At 49.4% G+C, this 11,037-nt stretch overlaps 2 non-coding genes and 1 pseudogene across 2 annotated transcripts; all 3 read right to left on the bottom strand.

Moving 5' to 3' along the window:
• Positions 1–2,571: 2,571 nt before the first annotated feature.
• Positions 2,572–2,735, bottom strand: LOC138288675 (U1 spliceosomal RNA). The gene has a single exon (XR_011202529.1). It is a non-coding gene; the product is annotated as a U1 spliceosomal RNA (small nuclear RNA).
• A 528-nt stretch (positions 2,736–3,263) lies between these two features.
• Positions 3,264–3,427, bottom strand: LOC138288678 (U1 spliceosomal RNA). The gene has a single exon (XR_011202531.1). It is a non-coding gene; the product is annotated as a U1 spliceosomal RNA (small nuclear RNA).
• A 520-nt stretch (positions 3,428–3,947) lies between these two features.
• LOC138288616 (U1 spliceosomal RNA) lies at positions 3,948–4,122 on the bottom strand (annotated as a pseudogene).
• Between the last annotated feature and the right edge of the window lie 6,915 nt (positions 4,123–11,037).

Raw genomic sequence — 11,037 nt, 5'->3', positions numbered from 1 at the left:
CCCTGTCACCGCCTGGGAATTACGCCTGACATCCTGTGTGCACAAGTCTCTAGAGTCATTGCTCTCAAACCCAGTCTCTTCCGTGTCATCACCCTCTTTCTCCTTCCTTTTTAATGAGGTTGAGACATCCATGGCAGATTCAACCTCTTCCTCAACAAAAATGTCATCCTTGCCCCACTCAACTACCTCACCAGCAACCGCAGTGTCAGAGAAAGAAGAGTGTTCCAGGGCTGTACAGGCGACCTCTATCTCACTGCAAGAGTCTGTAGAGTAAATTGTAGACACTGTACCTTGAGTGCCAACCGCATTTGCAGGACCAGATGAAGCAGGTTCTAGGGAGTGCTGGCTTGGAGTGGAAAATACCTTAGGCGTAACATACAGACTGTCCTCCATAACAGTGCCATGTGGCTGTGGAGCAGAAAGTGGAACAGGTTGCACCTGGGGTGCGTCAAGAGCTGCACCTGTGGTGGATATCAGAGAAGAGCCTCCAGCACTGATGATACCATTCCTTTCAGTAGCACCCAGGTGATGTTGGGCACCACCCCCCCCAGTGGTTTTGGAGGACAGCTGCTGTGATTGGACAGCCAAATTTAAATCCGGTGTGGGAGCCATGATTGGTTGATCAGGGGCACCTGGTGAATCACCCTCATTAGGTTCCATGCAGTTCCCAGCCTCATCAACTGCACCTGCTTGTTTTCCCGCCAAAACTGAAGCACCTTCCCCAGAGGTGTCTTGCTTCACAGTTAAATCCACCTTTGCCTCAGACAAGGATAAACCAGGTTGGAGAGCTAATCTGTCCTCCTCCACACCAAGCCTGATTAATTCTTCCTCCTCCTCCTCGACATCTTCCCTTGACCTCCCTCTACTCTGGTGGGGAGTGAAAGGTTGCTCCAGTCGCGCAGCTTTGATTTTAAAGGCATAGGAGGAGGGGCAGTTTTTAAACTCATGCTCAGTTGAGCCACAAAGATTGCACGTTTTTTCAGCCACACAATCAACAGCTTCATGTCCAGTGTTTCTACACTTAGTGCAGAAAGGTGCAGTACAGTCCTTAGCCAAGTGCCCCTCCAAATTACATTTCCTGCATCTCCTAGGCTGACCCACATAGAAGACAGTGCCTGTGGCTCCACCAAGTCTAATAGTGCTAGGAATGTGCCTGAGTTCCTCAGTGGCACGGTCTCTCTTTAAGGATACCAAGGCTTTAAAGTAGCCAGTCTTTACACCATCAGCATCTCTCACTCTTTCCCCATGAGAAACAACGCAAAACTGATTGAGCCAAGTGATAATGTCAGCGCTCTGAACATACTCATTAAACATGGAGACATTCACCCATCTCTTCTGAGGCTGAGTCAAGGCATTGATGGAAAACACTTTCAAAGGTGCAGAGTCATTTCTTTCTTTAAAGCGCTTGAGGCATTGTTCAAACAAAGCAAAGGTGGTGAAAATCACTTCAAAGACTTTACCTCCAGGAAAAGCAAACAGGTAGTCAATCTGATCAGGTCTGAATCCAAGTTCCTTTTGCAGCACTGAGCGGCTGAACAACAATCCATCCATCTTGACATCTTCAACTGCTGAGAACCTCACGGCATTTCAGCGCGCTCGATTAGCCGCCATCTTCGCAGAGATCCCTTCTGGAAAGATCCCCGATTTCACGCTGAAGAAAAGAGCTCCACATGCTGGAAACACTGGAACCTCCTCCTCGGATACCACAGAGAAAACAACCACGTCACCATGGTGTCTCCCCTGCCAGGTAAGTATGAGCTGGAAGGGCACAGGGCAAGGGGGGCCTGCTTGGCATCTCCCTGCAGAGCGAGGGGGGCATCCACAGAGGCATGGCCTGAGGTGGGGCAGAGCATGGGCGTGGGGGCGCAAATTGACCAGCCAAGGCCCCTCAGTCCCTTTGGCCATGGGGTTGCCTAGCCAAAGCTGCTTCCCACAAGCCTCGGCCGGCCGGCCAGCAACATCTGCATGACCACGCCTTCCAGTAGAGCCAATCAGGGCTCTGCTTTCACTATCCTGTCCATTGCTGAGAATTTAGGCAAGCGTAGAGTAGAGCAAGCAAGCTGACAGGTGGGCTCACCAGGTGGAAAGCAAGACCAGAAGCAGAGTTTGAGGCTTCTGCGCCTGGAGAACTGCTGCTAAGCCCTACTCTAGGGCTAGTCAGCGCTTTTGTTGGCCAAGGCCAGGGAAAAGGCCTGTGTGGGGCCAGGGTTTCTCGCCCTGAGCCCCTCACGCTTTCCCGAACGCTCCCAAACGCGGCAGAACCCTCGCCGGGCCCAGGCCTGGGGGCTCAACCAGAGGCTGAGCCTGGGAAGGCAAGGGTGAGGGCTACAGGCTGGCAGCCAGCCCACAGGCCCCGGGGCGCAGCTGAAAGGGACAGACCTGTCACCTAGCCCGGGCCTACTTTCCTCTCTCTGGGTAGGCCCCCTGTGTGGGAGGCGGCAGCTATCCCAGCACTCCCCAGGCTCCTCAATTTGCATGCCACTCCCCCTTGCCCAGCCCCATTTCCAGCTTCCTGCAGGGATAAGTGTGCTGCAGACTAACTTTTTTCTTTTCTTTTTTGACACCAAAGATCAGGGGAAAGTGCGAACGCAGTCCCCCACTACCAGAAATTCTGCAGTCGAGTATCCCGCATTTGGGGACATCGCAGGGGTCAGCACATCCGAAGTGCAATGGATGAGCCTCACCCTGGGAGAATCACCTAGGTGATCATGATATCTCCCCTGCCAGGTAAGTATGAGCTGGAAGGGCACAGGGCACAGGGCAAGGGGGGGCCTGCTTGGCATCTCCCTGCAGAGCGAGGGGGGCATCCACAGAGGCATGGCCTGAGGTGGGGCAGAGCATGGGCGTGGGGGCGCAAAGTGACCAGCCAAGGCCCCTCAGTCCCTTTGGGCATGGGGTTGCCTAGCCAAAGCTGCTTCCCACAAGCCTCGGCCGGCCGGCCAGCAAAATCTGCATGACCACGCCTTTCAGCAGAGCCAATCAGGGCTCTGCTTTCACTATCCTGTCCATTGCTGAGAATTGGGGCAAGCGTAGAGTAGAGCAAGGTGACAGGTGGGCTGGCCAGGTTCGAAAGCAGGCCCAGAAACAGATTTTAATGCCCTTTCCCGACTCAACCCAGGCTCCTGAGTTTGGATGCCGCTCTCCCTTGCCCAGACCTCTTTTCACCGTGCTGCCGCATCCCACCCATAAAAAAGCTCCAAAAACGGTTAAGGATGTTCCTGATTCATTTTAATTTATGTTTTCTTTTTCTTGACACCAAAGATCAGGGGAAAGCGCGAACGCAGTCCCCCACTACCAGAAATTCTGCAGTCGAGTATCCCGCATTTGGGGACATCGCAGGGGTCAGCACATCCGAAGTGCAATGGATGAACCTCACCCTGGGAGAATCACCTAGGTGATCAAGATATCTCTCCTGCCAGGTAAGTATGAGCTGGAAGGGCACAGGGCAAGGGGGGCCTGCTTGGCATCTCCCTGCAGAGCGAGGGGAGCATCCACAGAGGCATGGCCTGAGGTGGGGCAGAGCATGGGCGTGGGGGCGCAAAGTGACCAGCCAAGGCCCCTCAGTCCCTTTGGGCATGGGGTTGCCTAGCCAAAGCTGCTTCCCACAAGCCTCGGCCGGCCGGCCAGCAAAGTCTGCATGACCACGCCTTCCAGCAGAGCCAATCAGGGCTCTGCTTTCACTATCCTGTCCATTGCTGAGAATTGGGGCAAGCGTAGAGTAGAGCAAGGTGACAGGTGGGCTGGCCAGGTTCGAAAGCAGGCCCAGAAACAGATTTTAATGCCCTTTCCCGACTCAACCCAGGCTCCTGAGTTTGCATGCCGCTCTCCCTTGCCCAGACCTCTTTTCACCGTGCTGCCGCATCCCACCCATAAAAAAGCTCCAAAAACGGTTAAGGATGTTCCTGATTCATTTTAATTTATGTTTTCTTTTTCTTGACACCAAAGATCAGGGGAAAGCGCGAACGCAGTCCCCCACTACCAGAAATTCTGCAGTCGAGTATCCCGCATTTGGGGACATCGGAGGGGTCAGCACATCCGAAGTGCAATGGATGCACCTCACCCTGGGAGAATCTTTTTTTTTTTTTTTTATGTTTCAAAACCTTTATTCAACCATTAAAAGACAGAATACATGTTAGCCAATCCATGTTTCAGGTGGCACGACATTGGACCAGGTAAAAACCCGCACACAGTGCCTAGGCCTACACCAGGTTAACATCTAGATGTTAATGCATTCCAAAGTAAAAGAAACTAAAAGCAGGAATGTTTAAAAGCAATGGGATAAAAGAAAAAAAACAAAGGTCAATCCCAAGAAACACAGCAACTCCTGTGTTAGAAAAAAGCCCAAACTAAAAAATAAACCATCCATCACCCATGATCACTCCAACACCATTCCAAATAGGTAGGCACCTCACCCTTCAGACATATATCTTTAGACAAGTAATCGTGGACCAAGGAACAACCAAGAGCATAGACCACTTGTGGGGAGAGATCAACACCTTTGAAAAGTAGAAGATTTCTAGCCCTCCACAAAGCATCCTTCAAGCAATTAACCACAATCCAATACTTCTGACATGGGGAGCTGGAAACAAACAGGCCAAAGATCACACCCTCTCTAGACAAAACCACATCAGAATTCAGGGAAGAAAGCCATACTTCCGCCGAAGCCCACACCTGTTGTGCCATGGGGCAGTACCAAAAGAGGTGGTCACAAGATTCTTCTGCCAAACAACCCTTCCTGACACAAAAGGGTGCCCTAGAACATTGTCGCCTAAACAAAAAAAGGCAGAGAGGCAGGCAACCATGTGCTGTGGACCATGCCAGGTCACAATGGATATTTTGAAGGTACCGTACAGAAACATTTGCCCAAATAGCCTTAGAAGCCAGGTCTGAAAACCCCCTGACTGGTACCTGCTGCTGGGCCCCAGTAACAGATTTGCGAATGAGCCTAGGTGAGATCAAGCCCAAAGGAATTGCGTGTAAATTGTGAGTCCTAATGAATTTCCTGGCATAAAAGTAAGCAAAAGGGCAGGATTCCGAATGAGGCATGCTATTTGAGACAACCATGCCCCATGTTCTGCACACCAGAAAATTCAGCCAGAAACTGGCAAAAAAAGACCACTTCCTTTCTTCCTTATCCAGACAAATACTCCCCCTAATCATGGTGCAAATAAACAAAGATTGCAAGGCGAGACCAATGTTTGGAGCACTCTTGCACCCAAATCCACTGGCTTTAACATGGTCGCGCGAGCCACTCGTTCTTGCTTTCCTCCCCAAATGAACTGAAAAACCCACCTCTGTAGCAGTGTAAGGCAGTGTCGGGGGACGGGGTAAACCACTGCAATATACAGAAGGCACGATAGAAATTCTGCCTTTGCAACAAGTATTTTACCAGTCATAGTAAGTGACCGCAAACCCCAAAGTGCAATCTTCTGCTTTATCTTGGACATGCATTGAGACCAGCTCTGCAAGCTACCACCCTCACCAAAAAACAGACCAAGAACTTTCACGCTATCTTGCACTACCTTAAGGCCCCAATCCATCTTATCTTCCTTCCAGTTTAAGTACAAACACTCACTCTTGGCCAGGTTAATCCTCGATGACGAAGCAATGGAAAACCTACTACGATACCACAAAACCTGGCGGATAGAAATATTATCTGAACAAAAAACAGATACATCGTCCATATAAGCAGAGGCAGTGACAGAAACCCCCCTACCTCCAGGGACAGGGATCCCTTTAATCAGTTTATCAGCCCTCAGTGTTGCAAGAAAAGGTTCGATGGCCAAAATGAACAAGAGGGGGGACAAAGGGCATCCCTGCCGTACACCAGACAAAACAGGAAAAGAGGCAGTCAACGTGCCATTGACCATGACCCTGCTGTAACAATTGGTATACAATAAAGAAATCCAGGACCTGAAAGTTGGACCAAAATTCAAATGTTTCAAAACCTGAAACATAAAAGTGTGGTTCAGCCTATCAAAAGCCTTTTCCTGATCCAGGTTCAGCAAACACAGAGATAACCCACGGTCTTTAATATACGAGAACACATCTCTAACCAAACATAAGTTGTCAGATATCTTACGCCCAGGTATACCACACGTTTGGTCTGACTCAACGACTGTGGAAACAACGGACCGCAACCGAAGGAACAAAGATTTAGACAATATTTTAAAGTCTACATTAAGAAGGCTGATTGGACGCCAGTTCCTCACATCGGCTCTATCACCTTTCTTCTTGTAGATAAGTCTTATGCAACCACCTCTCAAGGAATTGGGGAGCAATCCTTCCCTCATAGAACAGCGAAAGACTTCAAGCAAGTCGGAGCCAACTAAGTCCCAAAAAGTAGCATAGAACTCTACAGGTATGCCATCAGAACCGGGGGATCTCCCCTTAGGCAAGCTGAGCATGGCCCTTTTGAGGTCTGCAAGCACCAAATCCCCTTCAAGAACTTCCTTATTCTCTTCACACAAAGACAACTGCAGATGTTGCATGAAAAAATTCCCAGTTGCATTGTCTGAAACTTTGGGCCCATATAAGTCTCTATAGAAAGCATGCACACTGTCTCGGATTCCTTCAGTAGTGGTATGAGTGGTACCGTGGGAGTCCATCATGGCATCTATAATTCTCCCAGTAGCCCTCGCTTTTAGAAAGAAAAACCTAGAGCACGTCTCATTGTTCTCCAGGAACTGAACCCTACTGCGGAGAATCAACCCTTTAGTAAATTCATGGTACAAGGAGGATAGCCTCTGCTTGCACAATAGAATGTCTGCCTGTACATCAAAACCGTGCTCCAATAGCTTTGACAAATTCTGGAGCCGGATTTGCAAATGGTTGATTCTACACCGCCTGTCTCTAGCCACTCTAGTTCCCTCCCGAATAAAGAAGGACCGTATACGGATCTTAGGGGCATATTTATACTCCGTTTGCGCCGAATGTGCGTCGTTTTTTTCGATGCAAATTCGGCGCAAAACTAACGCCATATTTATACTTTGGCGTTAGACGCGTCTAGCGCCAAAGTATGGGCAAATAGCGTCATTTTTTTGCGTGAACGCCTTCCTTGCGTTAGTGAGATGCAAGGAAGGCGTTCCCGTCTAAAAAAATGACGGCGACGCAAATGCGTCGTATTTATACTCCGGGGCAAAAATCACGCCCGGGAGTGGTCGGGTCAAAAAAACCCTCATTTGCGCCACTTTTTAACGCCTGGGTCAGGGTAGGCGTTAAGGGGCCTGTGGGCTCAAAATGAGCCCACAGGTGCCCTCCCCTGCCCCCAGGGACCCCCCCTGCCACCCTTGCCCACCCCAGGAGGACACCCAAGGATGGAGGGACCCATCCCAGGGACATTCAGGTAAGTTCAGGTAAGTATACATTTTTTTTTTTTTGGGTGGCATAGGGGGGCCTTATTTGTGCCCTCCTACATGCCACTATGCCCAATGACCATGCCCAGGGGACATAAGTCCCCTGGGCATGGCCATTGGGCAAGGGGGCATGACTCCTGTCTTTACTAAGACAGGAGTCATGTAAATGGCGTCTGGGCGTCGTTAAAAATGGCGCAAATCGGGTGGAGGCGATTTTTTGCGTCAACCTGACTTGCACCATTTTTAAGACGCCCTAGCGCCACTTTTCCCAACGCCGGCGCTGCCTGGTGTACGTGGCTTTTTTCCACGCACACCAGGCAGCGCCGGTCTGCTTGCGCCGGCTAACGCCATTCAATAAATACGGCGCCCGCATGGCGCTTCAGAATGACGTTAGCCACCGCAAAAAATTTTGCCGCTAAACTGCGTTAGCGCAGTTTAGCTTCAAAAAGTATAAATACGGGCCTTAACGTCCTCCCACCATTCACTGACTGAGGGGAAAATAATTTTCAAGGACTGCCAATTTTGGTAATAGTAACTAAACTTATCCCGGGTAGCCTTGTCATTGAGTAAAAGAATATTGAGTCTCCACAGACCCTTCCCTCTATGAGGTATATCAGCTATGGAGACTCCAACTGAAATGAGGTGATGATCGGAAAAGAAAACCGGAATGAGAGTGGCTGAAACTATCTTTTCTGAGGGACTTGCAAAGATAAAATCTATGCGTGACTTAGTGGGAGAGTTGGAACTAACCCAAGTGTAACCTGGATCATTAGGATGCAACAATCTGTAAGAATCCTGCAAATGAAAATCAGAAATAATACTTTTCAGTGAGGTTGAGCTACCGTCCAGGTGTACTGCAGAAGAAGAGGATCTGTCTTCCACAGCCAATAAACAGTTGAAATCCCCACCTAGAAAAACATTCCTGTTGCATAAAAGGAGCTGAGGAAGGAAGCTCAAAACATTCTTTCTGCAGGACAATGATGTAGGGCAGTACACATTAATAAGGCGTAAATCATGGCCATTCCAAGTAACAGCCACACATAGTAATCGCCCTTTAACCACATGTTGAACGTTCTGAACAACAAAGTCATTACTACAAAATAAAATGCCTATCCCCGCATTTCGGTCAGAATTACAGCCTGACCAGATGGAAGGGCCACAAGTCCACATTTGTTGCAATTTTGTGTCCTTAGATAGTTCTGGGATAGCACATTCCTGTAAGAAAATCATGTCCAATTTTTGCAGACTCAAAAAGTCAAAAATTGATGAGCTTTTCACATCATCACCCAAGCACCTAACATTAATACTCCCCGAGAGAAGCATCAGGAAATATCTGAAAAACATAGACATTGTAAAATGGTACTTTCAGTCCAATTTCCTATTCCTCTTCTTAGTCTTCCGCTTTATCACAGGGGTAAAAGCATCCTTCCCTGTCACCGCCTGGGAATTACGCCTGACATCCTGTGTGCACAAGTCTCTAGAGTCATTGCTCTCAAACCCAGTCTCTTCCGTGTCATCACCCTCTTTCTCCTTCCTTTTTAATGAGGTTGAGACATCCATGGCAGATTCAACCTCTTCCTCAACAAAAATGTCATCCTTGCCCCACTCAACTACCTCACCAGCAACCGCAGTGTCAGAGAAAGAAGAGTGTTCCAGGCCTGTACATGCGAACTCTATCTCACTGCAAGAGTCTATAGAGGAAATTGTAGACACTGTACCTTGAGTGCCAACCGCATTTGCAGTACCTGATGAAGTGGGTTCTAGGGAGTGCTGGTTTGGAGTGGAAAATACCTTAGGCGTAACATACAGACTGTCATCCATAACAGTGCCATGTGGCTCTGGAGCAGAAAGTGGAACAGGTTGCACCTGGGGTGCGTCAAGAGCTGCACCTGTGGTGGATATCAGAGAAGAGCCTCCAGCACTGATGATACCATTCCTTTCAGTAGCACCCAGGTGACGTTGGGCACCACCCCCCCAGTGGTTTTGGAGGACGTCTGCTGTGATTGGACAGCCAAATTTAAATCCGGTGTGGGAGCCATGATTGGTTGATCAGGGGCACCTGGTGAATCACCCTCATTAGGTTCCATGCAGTTCCCAGCCTCATCAACTGCACCTGCTTGTTTCCCCGCCAAAACTGAAGCACCTTCCCCAGAGGTGTCTTGCTTCACAGTTAAATCCACCTTTGCCTCAGACAAGGATAAACCAGGTTGGAGAGCTAATCTTTCCTCCTCCAAACCAAGCCTGATTAATTCTTCCTCCCCCTCCTCTACATCTTCCCTTGACCTCCCTCTACTCTGGTGGGGAGTGAAAGGTTGCTCCAGTCGCGCAGCTTTGATTTTAAAGGCATAGGAGGAGGGGCAGTTTTTAAACTCATGCTCTGTTGAGCCACAAAGATTGCACGTTTTTTCAGCCACACAATCCTCAGCTTCATGTCCAGTGTTTCTACACTTAGTGCAGAAAGGTGCAGTACAGTCCTTAGCCAAGTGCCCCTCCAAATTACATTTCCTGCATCTCCTAGGCTGACCCACATAGAAGACAGTGCCTGTGGCTCCACCAAGTCTAATAGTGCTAGGTATGTGCCTCAGTTCCTCAGTGGCATGGTCTCTCTTTAAGGATACCAAGGGCCATATTTATACTTTTTGACGCAAAACTGCGCTAACGCAGTTTTGCGCCAAAAAAATTAGCGCCGGCTAACGCCATTCTGAAGTGCCATGCGGGCGCCGTATTTATTGAATGGCGTGAGCCGGCGTTAGCCGACCGGCGCTGCCTGGTGTGCGTGAAAAAAAACGACGTACACCAGACAGCGCCGGCGTAGGGAAAAATGGCGTTTGGGCGTCCAAAAATGGGGCAAGTCAGGCTGAGGCAAAAAAATCGTCTTAACCCGATTTGCGCCATTTTTTTTGGGCGCCCAGACGCCATTAACATGACTCCTGTCTTAGCAAAGACAGGAGTCATGCCCCCTTGCCCAATGGCCATGCCCAGGGGACTTCTGTCCCCTGGGCATGGTCATTGGGCATAGTGGCATGTAGGGGGGCACAAATCAGGCCCCCCTATGCCACAAAAAAAAATACTTACCACAACTTACCTTTTCTTCCCTGGGATGGGTCCCTCCATCCTTGGGTGTCCTCCTGGGGTGGGCAAGGGTGGCAGGGGGTGTCCCTGGGGGCAGGGGAGGGCACCTCTGGGCTCATTCTGAGCCCACAGGTCCCTTAACACCTGCCCTGACCCAGGTGTTAAAAAGAGGCGCAAATGCTGGTTTTTTTTACCCCGCCCACTCCCGGACGTCATTTTTGCCCAGGAGTATAAATACCACGCACATGCCTGGGAGTCATTTTTTAAGACGGGAAAGCCTACCTTGCATCTCATTAACGCAAGGAAGGTGTTCACGCCAAAAACTGACGCTAACTCCATGAACTTTGGCGCTAGACGCGTCACACGCCGAAGTATAAATATGGAGTTAGTTTTGCGTCGAATTTGCGTCGAAAAAAACGACGCAAATTCGGCGCAAACGGAGTATAAATATGCCCCCAAGGCTTTAAAGTAGCCAGTCTTTACACCATCAGCATCTCTCACTCTTTCCCCATGAGAAACAACACAAAACTGATTGAGCCAAGTGATAATGTCAGCGCTCTGAACATACTCATTAAACATGGAGACATTCACCCATCTCTTCTGAGGCTGA

Source organism: Pleurodeles waltl, chromosome 4_1 (assembly GCF_031143425.1).
Source record: "Pleurodeles waltl isolate 20211129_DDA chromosome 4_1, aPleWal1.hap1.20221129, whole genome shotgun sequence".
Taxonomy (NCBI): domain Eukaryota; kingdom Metazoa; phylum Chordata; class Amphibia; order Caudata; family Salamandridae; genus Pleurodeles; species Pleurodeles waltl.
This window is presented reverse-complemented; position numbering and strand designations above follow the sequence as displayed.